Source organism: Aythya ferina (assembly GCF_964211825.1).
Source record: "Aythya ferina genome assembly, chromosome: 5".
Classification (NCBI taxonomy): domain Eukaryota; kingdom Metazoa; phylum Chordata; class Aves; order Anseriformes; family Anatidae; genus Aythya; species Aythya ferina.
The window spans coordinates 13,605,203-13,614,190 of record NC_140301.1 but is presented as its reverse complement, the minus strand read 5'-3'; the positions used below and the strand labels follow the sequence as shown (position 1 = coordinate 13,614,190).

General features: G+C 50.3%; 1 protein-coding gene across 1 annotated transcript in view; it reads left to right on the top strand.

Moving 5' to 3' along the window:
* Nucleotides 1-701: 701 nt before the first annotated feature.
* Nucleotides 702-8,988, top strand: part of LOC311437352 (1-aminocyclopropane-1-carboxylate synthase-like protein 1) — a 42,037-nt gene continuing 33,750 nt past the window's right edge. The window contains exon 1 of the mRNA XM_084520474.1: nucleotides 702-775. The gene's annotated coding sequence lies outside the window, so the exon portion shown is untranslated. The remainder of the gene's footprint in view (nucleotides 776-8,988) is intronic.

The following is an 8,988-nucleotide window of genomic DNA, read 5'->3' as shown; positions in this document are numbered from 1 at the left end:
CAAAGCTCATCAATTCTTCTGGTTTGTCACGAGGAGCTAATGAGCCATCTCCTCTTTGCTCAGGGTGGCTGGAAGGCGCACAGGCTTTCAGAGGACAGTTGACCAGGAGAGCCAGAGGTGAGTGTAACCACATAACACACGGCTACCGAGGCACGTGTCCTGTTTGTGTAGGGCTGTGTTTGTTGCGTGATACCCTGAAGATATTTAAAACACAAATTCCTGGATGTGAAGAGCCGTACTTAAGCCGTTTGCAGTTGTAACAACAACTCCAGCTGACCTGAGGATACGTTAACCGTGGCAGAGTTCCTCGCCAAAAGGTGTTTATATAAAGCATGTACATGCTCTCCCTCTGTTTTATACACAAATTCACGTGGCCTCCATCCCAGGAAGCTTGTGAGTGAGGCTCAGCCCTGAAGGATGCTGACTGCAGAACCAGGCAATGGCTGGCAGGCCCCCAGGAGAGATGGTGCCTGAACCTGCCCTGCTGATTCCTACCTGTGCTGCCTCTCCTCATTTGACCCCAGCTCCAGCAGGTGGAAAATAACCCCCCTGGTGCCCAGAAATGGTGGGCCAGGGTTCAGAGAGAGGAAGGAGAGGAGGAGGAGGTGATTGCCTCTGCAGCACAGACACAGGTGCTCCCCTCCCAGCCTCAACCCAGCTGCTGCCACCTCTTAAAAGCTGTAGGAGACAAAGGCTCTGCTCCCACTAATCGCCCCCCTGTAAGCATCTGCGTGGAGAGAGGGGTTTGCAAGCTCTGCAACAGCCCTGAGAGGCGGTAAGTCTGTGCCTCCTGGCCAGTGCTGTGCTGTTTCCCTGAATCCTGGTCCTTCCTCCATGTGGTGTCACAGCTGTCTAGGGGGGCTTTGGGGACCTGGAGGGCCTCTTGGACAGCACAGGTTGTGAGGTGGGGTGGGCTGTGGGGTGTCACTCCAGGACCTCTGTAACTGCAGAGGCTCCCAGGCCAGGAGCCCTTGGCTTTGGCTGACAGGGCGGTGCCTGGTGGGCTCCTGGGGTCCCAAAATGTATTGTGGGGCATTCCCCCCTTCTTCTGGAATAGAGAGGCTTTAGCCTGTGGCTCTGCATGGAGGAAGGTGCCACCTTCTCACCCACTTCCAGAGCCTACAGCCCTCAGCTGCCTTCTTTTGTGTGTTGGCCATATAAAACAGCACTGAGCAATTTGCAGAGCTCCTATCCCCAGCCTTGCCCTGCTTCTGGCACCAGGGCAGTGCCGTGGAGGGGTAATTCAGCAGGGCTGGGTGTCCTGTGAGCCCTAACTGAGGCTGGGGAGCAGCCGTGTGAGCAGGAGGCTGCCAAAATGCTGCCAGCAGTAGCCCAAAGCCATGACCAAGGGGAGGGTGCCCCTGGCTGCTCTGATGGCTCTTCAGAGGGGTGCGAGCTCCCTGCAGACAACAGGCTCCTTGCAGCAGTGCGTGAGAGCGGGCTGGTACAGCCTCCTCAGCCGATGGTCACCCCTCTGCTTCCCACAGAGCAGCATCCAGGCATCTGCCACTGCTTTTTGGCTGGAAATCTGCTCATCTGCAGGCTGAAATGAGAACCAGCTGGTGGTTGTTTGGGATTTATTTTAGAAAAAAAAAAATCTTCTGCAAAGCGTTATTCTGTTTTGAGTTCCTGTTTCCTTTCCCATCTGTCTGAGGAGCCGGGTTTGTAAATCTCCCCCATCTGCGTGTCCCCACTGATGGCACGGCTCCTCTGCCCTGTCCCAGCGGGGGCAGGCATGGGGGGCTCTCCCGCAGACCTTTTTTATTCATTGCCTGCTTTTGTTTTTGCCTGCTTATGGTTTGCCTCCTCCTGAGTTTTCTAGATCCTGAGCGAACCCAGAAATCTCAAGGCAAAACACGTCTGAAACACCATCTGGTTTCACACCAGAACAGCGCGCTTCCCAGGGCTTGCTCTGCCTGCAGCTGGGAGTCAGCCCTGGCGCTGGCACAAAGCGGACACCACGGTGGCTGCTCTGGTGCTGCTCGGCACCCACAAAGCCTCTACAAAGATGGTACCACAGGGCCCAAATCCAGCTCCCCAGCACCGGGCAGGGCGTACCCAAAGGCTTTCAGCAGTCTGCACAGTGGTTTCTGTGTGTGATTTCGTGAGAAGACAAAACCGTGACTTTCCTCATTAAAAGAGAGGTCAGTTGCACTAAAATAAGTATGGATTTACTTTGTTTTGGATGTATGATCAGTTTATGCAGAAAAGAAATTCTGCTCTGTGTCCCCTTTTTCATTTTCTACCAATGGTCTTTCTCTTCCCTTCAGTTATTTGCGGCTGCACAAAGCGCTTTTTGGATTTTTCTCACTGGATTTTTCATCTTTTTTAAAGGAATCATGGTTTTTATAAATAAGATTTCACACTTTTTAACAGTAACTTCTAATGATTCTGTAAACTTCTGTAGCCCAGCAGAATTTGCTCTGATGTCTTCCAGCAATTTCAGAGGTCTTCACCATTCTTCCTGGGTGATTTTCATATTTTTAAGACCAGAGGGGACTTTATGATTATCGGTTCTGACAATGAATCTCACCCAATAATTTCTGCTTCAACGTTTCTTGAGTTAAAATGTATCTTTAAAAAAAGGCTGAGTCTTTAGTTCAAGACCTCAAATTATGGAAACTCTGTTGCATCTCTAGGTAAATTGTTCTAATGTCCTTTGTTAAATAGTGCACCCTGTATTTCATCTGAATTTGCTTAGCTTCTGTTTCCAACCAGTGCATCAAATTAAATTCCTGTTTTTTTTTTTTTTTTTTTTTTTTTTTTTTTTTTTCCTCTCTGCCTGATTAAAGAGCCCTAATATTAATCATTTCTTCTTGCACTGGTAATTGCGGACAGTGCTCAAGTCATCTTTTGACCTTCTGTTGGATAAACTTGGATTGACCTCTTTAAGTTTCTCACTAGAAATATGTTTTCCAGATGCTGAATTGTTCTTGTAGCTCTTTTCTGAACCCTTTACAATTTCTGTTTTTTTTTTTTTGTTTTTTGTTTTTTTCTTACTGCTGACACAAAGCCTCACAGCGTTTCGATGTAATGCAGCAGTTCCTGCTGCTGTTTTGATAGCACAGTATGCCGAGGTAATACCTCCTCTCCACTATTATGGGATTATACATCCAAGAATCACGTTTCTCCTAGCAAAAGGACCATGTTAGGGGGTCACATTTAACAGGCTGTGTACCGTGAAGTACCTTGGGGTAGAGTCAGGTCCATAACCATCCCTTCCAAAGATGCTGCTTTGCAAGATTCTGTGTCCTACTCTATGCCTATAACCATCGCCATCCTTTGTTACCATATGAATGGTCTGTGTTTGGGTTTGGGGATATTAACAACCACATTGCAGAAATGAATTCATCATGCTGGAACCATCTTCTAGATGGGTCTGTACAGCTAAGCGTGCTCCTTGTCTTTCCAAACCCACCAATTTTGTATCACTCTCAACGATACCTCTTCCCTATGAGCAGTACCAATTTCGTAGAATGCCCCACAAGGTAAACATATTGATGTATTGATCTTCATCAAATAAACTCGAGATCTCACCAAATATGGGACCAGGTGTGTTGTAATCAGGCCTGGTTCCATTAAAAATCATGCATGTTTCCTGGGGAAAAGAGGGAATCTCTGTCTCTGGAGATGCTCAGAGCTGAACTGAATGAATCCCTGAGCAACCCAATCTAATCAGACCTGTTTTGGGAAGGTGCTCGGATGTGATGACTTCCAGAGGTCTCTTCCAACCCAAATTATTCTGTAATTATGTAATTATGTGGCTAATTAGCTTTCTATTTTTAACACTTGTCACTGTCCTCTGTAGTCACCTTTCTGTATTTCACCCTGCTCCTGTGACAGGTTAAGCGGGGTAGGCTCTGCAGGTTTAAATATTTCATTTATCAGCATCTGCTTGAAGGGCTCCATGTAAAAAGCACTTCATAATCAGATAATTCTGCCTGTGCCAAACACAAACCTGATACAAAGGATTTCTTTCTCCTGTGGGCTGGCAGTGCTGCTGAGGCTGCCTGCTGTGATGGGTTTTGTGGGGGACACGGCCCTGGGTGCCTGCAGGGATTTGCTGGGGGCTTCTCTTGTGGTCTGGCAATGTGGTCAGAGCCTGTGGCTGTGCTTCTGCAGGTGTCAGGAGCAGGACCACAGGGCTGGCAGTCTCCAGGAGAGGTCACTCCTGTCCCCAGCACCTACCAGAGCAGCTCCTGCTGGTCCCGTGCCTCTGCCGGGTGTTGGGGCCGTCAGGGAGGTCAGCTCTGCTGGCAGAGGGGCTATGTGGGTGCGACATGCATCTGTGGGTCTGGGGCCCAGCAGCTTCCCCTAAAGCTGGGACCTGACACCTGCCAGAAGGGCTGTCTGGGGGGAAAAGCACCGTGCAGCCCTTCAGCCACCTCTGTGTGGCTGCTGCGGCTTTGCCTGCCTTCCCCGCGGTGGGTTGGGTTGTTTTGCATCTTTGAGGTTGAGTGGGTGGCTTGGAGGTTTCTGTACACTCTGTTCTTCTGGTAGGCTTAGCTTAGTCTGTGTGTTTAACTGCAGGTTGTGCTTCACAAAAGGGACATTATTTTCAATGAATGGCATCATCCATTTCAATATCTGGTCCAGCGTTTACGCCAGAAAAATCTGATGAGATACAAGTTGACATCTTGTTTTCTTCATCTGGTTAGGGGAAGTCACGTTTTTTCAGAGAAATCTTTATTCTGAGATCTGAAAATGTATAAACAAGTAGAAACTTCCCCTGCTTTTCTTTGTCAGGCTGTCAAAATGTTCCCAGGCCACCCTGGTTTGTGGTTTTCACTTGTTATTCCTTCTTTCGTATGACAACAGAGAGATGAGTTGACAGCCACTGGTGTCACAGGCAGGGAGTTGCTCTGGGGAGAGAAGCGCTGAGCTTTAAACAACTTGGCTGTGGTTTTGGCGAGGCTGAGTCGGTGACCCTGCCACACAGACGGTGACTTTTGTCCGAGGATATTCCTGCCGCTAGCAGGAACAAAACCACTGCCATAGCTGCTCTCTGGAAGGTGTGCACGGGTTTCATCCAAAGGCTATGGGCTACACTCAGCCTTGGGAACTTGAGCACATACTGATTTATCCATCAAGTCAGCCTCCCTGCAATGGTACAAACAGTGTACAGCTTTCCAGGCACAGGGGTGTGGGCCCACACCTTTATTCTGCCCTCATTCATGCTTTCGTTTCAGCACCCCAAGGCGTTGTTGCATCAGTAAGAGGGCAAGCCCCAGGCTGCTTTTCATTTTCTGCTCTTTGGAGCTAATTATCCAGGAGCTGGGGAAGTAATTGACCTAGGTGTAACCAGGCCCTACGGTTCAAATGCCCACGGGGAGAGGTGGAAGAGGTGCATTGCCACGCACCTTGTGGTGTGACACCCCCAGTGTCCTCCGGTGGCTGAGGTAGGAAGGAAGAGCTGTGGGGCTGCATTTGGGGGGAGGCACTGTGTGGTTTGTGGAGACCCTGTGGAGCCCTCAAAAGCACTCAGCGTGGTGCTCCCTCTGACTCTAACAGCAGGATTACGTGTGGAAGGGAATTAAAGCATGCAGACGTGAGGCCACCAGAAATGAATCTGTAGGCTCCTCGGGGGGCTGTGCAGAGAGCCTGGCCTCATGCTCGTGGGTATGGGCAGCCACCTGGTAGGGGACCCTTACAGGCTGCCCCCTGCTCCTTCAGGCCCACCATCGAGCAGCACTGACCTCCTGCAATGCCCCGAGGAGCCTCTTGGGCTTTGCTCTTTCCACACACGGAGACACCTCTGTTACAGGCTGGCAGCCTGCTGTGGCTCATGGCGTGCATCAGCCTGTTATTGTTGTGACACTGCTCATGTATTTCTTCCTCTCACCCACAGCCTTTCCAAGGGGAAGCTGTGATAATGACAGGACTTCTCGTTCTTTGTCACAGAAATCGGGTATAATTGCCCCATTTCAGCTGCTTTAAGAGGTGCAGCGAGGGAACAGGCTGGATTCTTTCTTCAGCCATCAGTCATCTGAAGCATTTGGTGGATGGCACATCAGGGCTGGGAAATGACTCAACTGTCTTTGTTAAAAGCAATCTCTGGGCTCAGGGAATAAAATCAGAGGGAGGGAGCTGAGGGGGGGCGGAGTGGGGCCTCGGCAGCAGAGACAGGCTGCCTGCTCTCCCTGAGCTGCCTCTGAATCATCCCTGCAGCCACAAAGCTGTTCACTAGCACAGCCTTGCACCCGTGTCCATGCTGCCAGGGAGCCTTTTCCCCTTGCACGGTCTGGCTGAAGCTGCACCTTGTCCTCAGCCAACACGGCGTGTATCTGGCTTTGGCAGGGGAATCGTGGCGGCCTTCATGTGAGGGCCAGGAGTCTCTCCCTGCTCGCACACCGCTGAGCCACCTGGCCTGGCTTTTGTGGGTGCCGCCTTGTGCCCCTGTCACAACACAGGTAGCATCCAGCCAGAGATAATCCCCGACACGGGCCCTTTCTCCTCCTGGCTGGGCTCGCAGAAACCTCATTGAGTTGGTCTTGCTTGGCTTGTGAGCCTTTGTGACAAAGTGCTGATGGCAAAACAGGCTGCTCCTCAGTGGGCGTAGCAGGGACTGGCTCTGTTTGTTTTTCCTGCTGCCAAGGCCTTGCTTATCTAACCTCCATTTCAGTCCTGTTCGGCGTGGAAATGTTTTTATTTATGCAGCTGGGACAGAGGCCCTTTCTCCTTTAACTCATCCAAGTTTGAACTCATGGAAGAGAAAATCTCTCACGGCAGCCGTCTTCCTGCTGCTGAACGAAATGTGCCTGAAGCGGGGCACACCGATGTGTGCAGGTAAAGCCTGCTTCTCCCCTTTCAGCAACACACCGTGGCAGTGCTGTCAGTGCATCTGCACGTCCACTCGGACACATCTGGTGCAGCTAGCACACGCTGTGCTGGTCCCAGAGTCGCCCCCAGGTCAGTGAGCTCCAGAGGCTGCAAGCCTGACACAAGCCAACAATCCCTGCTCCAAAGAGAGCTCGGAGGTGTCAGTGTCACCGCATCTGGAGGAGATCTCCCTGGTGTGACCTCAGGCTTGGTCTGGAGGCCATCTCCTGAGGTGCCACGTGCCCGGGCATGGCTTTCAGGCTGCTCTGCAATCAGGCCAGGGGCTGTCTGTGAGGGGCAGGTCGTGGAGCAGGCTGTGCTCGTAGCTGCTCTCGTGCCATGGGAAGATGCAGCCCTGGATCTGGGAGGCCCTACCACATCATCCTGCTGCTCCTGCCTGTACTCCGAGTACCAGCACCCCCGACTGCCAGCAGTGGTTTAGCAACGACTGCTGTGACAGCAGGGGCCTGACTGCGTTTGCCCATTGACGTGACCCCTTTGGTCGTGGGAACCACAGAGCCTGTTTTTTTTCCAAGCGAGCAGAGAATTCGGTCATTGCTGAGCACATTGTGCCTCGTAGGATGCCTTCTGCAGCTGAGAGCTCCATGGCCCTGGTACTGCGGCTGCACCAGGCACTGTGCGTTCCTGGACAGAGCTGTAAAAGGAGGCAGAAATGAGGCTTCTTACGCACTGCTTCCTTTTATAGCCTCTCAGTGCACTGGTTTGTGTTTTTGTTTAAATACTCCAGGCTCCGGGCTTTGCTTTGTTCAGCACAATCTGTTCAACACAAAGGAAAATAAGTCGTTAGTGGTTAATCGGAACGTGTTTGTCTTAGCTGTCCTGTGTTTTTATGGACTGTCCAGGTGCTTTTTTTCCAAAATAAAGCTGCTCTCTGTGGCTCCCCGCTGAAAAGTACCTACCTATGCTAGGTCACGGCTCCACAGTAATTAATGAAGAGCTGCAGAGCTGGCCGGTGCTGTCTGTGTGCTGTGGCAGTGCGTTCCTAAACACTGTGACAAATCGGTTAAGGAAGCACGCGTGCACAATTTGCTGCAGCTGATGCTGCTGGTGACAGAATTAGGCTGTCCATCTGCATGCTCAAAGGATCTGCATTGATGGCATCCTAATGACAGTTCTCATGTAGTCTGTATGAAGAGAAATTATAATTTGGGGAGCGAGCAGAATTGAATAGAGCTTGTTAGGGATGTTTCAGCAAAGATGATGCAGCCAGAAAATGTGTATGTTGTGAAGCAGAAATGGTTCATGGAAATATGTAGTTTGGCTAACTTTTAACGTCAGTCTTCTGCTGGGCAACTCGTCAGTTGTATCATGCATGTGACCTGGGTGCTGCACAGAAACACATCTTCCAAGGCTTGCCCCTGAGTTCCTGTCCTGTGGTCCTGGCATCTTCTGGCTGGCTGAGCGGGGACTTCTCTTGTCCCTTGGAAGCTGGAAGCTTGGCTCCCAAGTGGAGTTGATGGGACTCTTAAGAAATTTCCCTGTTGCTCACTCCCAAATAAATTTGCTGTCCCTATTCAGTGCTGCACAGCTGTAATATTGGGGGGAAAAAATGGTAATTGTGTTCAACAGCTACTGACATCCTGAGCTTCCTCTTATATTTTAGAAACACCACATTTGCATCAGTGTTCCTGAAATCAAATTTCACAGATTTTCTTTTTCATAGGAAACTTGCAAAACTTTCTTATGCCTACTGGGAATTGCATTTCAAGCTACTGGAAACCTACGGAAGGGAATTCCATTGTTTAGCTAGGCTGAGGTCAGACTCCCATCCCCTCGGTGCTGAGGTTTTGAGCAGCTGTGGCTGGAGCTGCTGGGACAACTACTCTGCTCCTAGATAGCAGTGGCTGCTATTGAAGAATAAATGGCAGTGCAATCTGAGCCTTGCTTCCACGTAGGCCCAGGGGGCGCGTTCAGGGGAGACTAAGTGCAGAACAAGCTTGGCCATTTCTAAAACACTATGTAAAGAGAAAGAAAATTGTTTTATGGGCTCTGATAAGATATTGCTATGTTCTGTCTCTTCAGAAAGAATCTCAAAAGGGACAGAAAGCGTTAGTACTTTCTACATGCGGGAGATTTTACTTCCTTGAGAATTTGGTCACAGGTCTATTGAGTGCTTAAAAAAAAACAACCACCCAAAAGAACCCAGAC